This window comes from Lygodium microphyllum, chromosome 2 (genome assembly GCF_053477565.2).
Source record: "Lygodium microphyllum isolate KBCC chromosome 2, Lygodium_microphyllum_v1.1.10, whole genome shotgun sequence".
Lineage (NCBI taxonomy): Eukaryota > Viridiplantae > Streptophyta > Polypodiopsida > Schizaeales > Lygodiaceae > Lygodium > Lygodium microphyllum.
In genome coordinates, this window is record NC_141136.1 from 49,570,595 (window position 1) to 49,573,428 (window position 2,834).

Consider the following 2,834-nt stretch of genomic DNA (forward strand, 5'->3'; position numbering starts at 1 on the left):
GTATCGGAGAGAAAAAATAGGATTCTTATGGAAACTATTTGTGTGATGCTTGATGAAAAGAATATGCCACTATATTATTGGGTTGAAGTTGTAGTGATAGTTATGTATGTGCTGAATCATATTCCTATTGGCAGGGATTCATGACCTAACAGTGTATCAAAAGTTGTAGGGTGACATCCAACACCTCAAAGTCTTTGGTTGCATTGCATGTGTACACATTCTAGATAAGAAGACGAAAGAATTGGATCCTAAGGCACATAAGTGTGTGTTTATTGGCTATGGTCAAAAGTAGAAGGCTTACAAATGTTTTGATTCATCTACTAAGGAGACAATAATCAATAGAGATTTATCTTTGATGAGTTGGCGTCATGGTATGGATCATATGTTGTGGTTCCTCATGATCAGTCTTGAGATCATGTATCTACTACTATTCTGTGGCATAGTACTACTATGTCTAGACCTACACATGATGTATCTTGCCTTGGATTGAAAGGTTACGCAGTCATGCATCACTATCCACTAACAACTCTATGTTAATGAGGGAAATAAATAAAGCAAAAGGCAAAGAAGGAAAAGGCAAAGAGAAAGTGCTTAATGACGCTCCTAGGCTTTTGACTTCTAGATATGATTTGACTAATAGCTTGGATAGTGAACTTTGAATTTTTTGTTTATTTATACTCATGGAGTTGGGTAGACTACATATGTATCACCTTATGAAAGAGGGAAATCAAGTAGTCCACCACAGTTGAGATGATCACAAAGGGTGACATACCCAATTGACAAAATTATATACAATGAATTTTTAGCAAAGCATTATGTATATATGACAAAGGTCATGGAACATAGAGAGCTTGCTACATTCAATAAAGTTGTCATGGACAAAAATTGGTACAAAGAAATGGATGAGGAGATGAATGCAATGGTTGAAAATGAGACTTGGAAATTGGTTGCGTTGCCTAATGGCTCAGCAAGATCACTCATGAATATATGTGTGCATCACATGGGTTCAAAATAAGATATTTTTTAATGCCCGTTATACACACACACATGTAAAAGAGTATAATATAAAGGAGTTATTTATAGATTGAATAGAAAAGGGTCATGTTTTATTCAAAGAAAATTCACAGATAAGGATATTTATAAATAGACATTGAACACATGTGATGTAGAGAATAAAAATATAGTAAACCCCTGGAGCTTGATGGTAAGAAGTTGATTGGCTATAAATGGGTTTATAAAGTTAAGTGCAAATTTGAATATATGTGTGCATTGCGTGGGTTCAAAATAAGATATTTTTTAAATATCCTTTTATATATTTTTTGCATGTAGAAGGGTATAATATAAAGGGATTATTTACAGATTTAATAGAAAAAGGTTTTGTTTTATTCAAAGAAAATTCACAGATAAGGATATTTATAAATAGACCTTGAACACATGTGATGTAGAGAATATAAATATAGTAAACCCCTCGAGCTTGATGGTAAGAAGTTGATTGGCTATAAATGGGTTTATAAAGTTAAGTGCAAATCTAATTGTAGCATTAAAAGATACAAACCCAAGTTAGTGGGGCAAAAGGGTATGCACAACAATATGGCTTGGATTATGAAGAGACATTCACTCATATGGCCAAAATGGCAACTATTAGGACATAATTGCTTTGGCTATAGCAAAGGGTAGATAATTATAGCAAATGGATGTGAAGAATGCTTTTTTGAATGGAGACTTGGCAGAAGAGGTGTTTATGAATCAGTTGAAAGGATACATGCACCCTTAGTATTCAAATTATGTCTGCAAGCTAAATAAAGCATTGTATGCATTGAAACAAGAACCAAGAGCTTGGCATGCATGGATTAGTACTTACTTGTAGAGTCTTGGATTTCAATTGGACAAGCTAATCATAGTCTCTTTATGAAGTAGATGTTAGATATGCTCAATGCCCTACCCTCAGAGCGTGCCACCAATGATCCATTGTGCTCAAAGTTGTAAGGCCCCCATTATGAGGAGAACCATGTGTGAGCTTGGATATTGGTGGGTCTTGGCTTGTATGTCAAGTGAGGTCTATGTGATCGGATGGCCAAAAGGTGACTATTACGGATCTAGCTTTTGGGATAGACAGAGTAATTAAAGCTGGTAGCAGCTCAAGGCACACTGCATTGAGTTGTAGGGTAAGAAAGTTATCAGGAACCCCTATTTTGGGTTCAAGGGCCATGGAAGTAGCCCTTGACTAGGGGTAGGAAATATTCCCTAGAAAATTATTGGAGATGCACATGGAATGTCAACAGATATAGGTGCATATGGAAGGTCATCTGTCATGACCCCCTTTACATGCTATAAAAGGTAGACCCCTTCACAACTTTTGTGATCTATCCTTTCACCCAATCAGAGTTGTTCCAACTTTTGTGATCTATCCTTTAACCCAATCAAAGTTTTTCCAACTAGCTTTAAGCTCTTCACCTATTTTTTGTCTAGATCACCATCTGAGCTTCACATTGGAAGTGCACGAGCGGATAGAGCAGTCTTTGTATCAACTTGTTTGGAGTTAAAGAAAATTTTTATTCTCCTCTTATATGCTATGTACTCTCTTTCTCTATCTCTTGCTCAACTAATATTTGTTTTGTGCCATGTAATTTTCACAAAAGATAGATGTAGATCTTGTGGTATTAGTCATCTATGTTGATGATCTAATCATTACAAGAGATGATGACACTAGGATATAGAATATTATGGCCATGTTGAAATCTAAATTTGATATGAAGGAGTTGGAAGAAAATTGTGATTTCATGAGCCAATGGACTTTGGTTGATACAAAGATAATACATACTTGAGATGTTGAA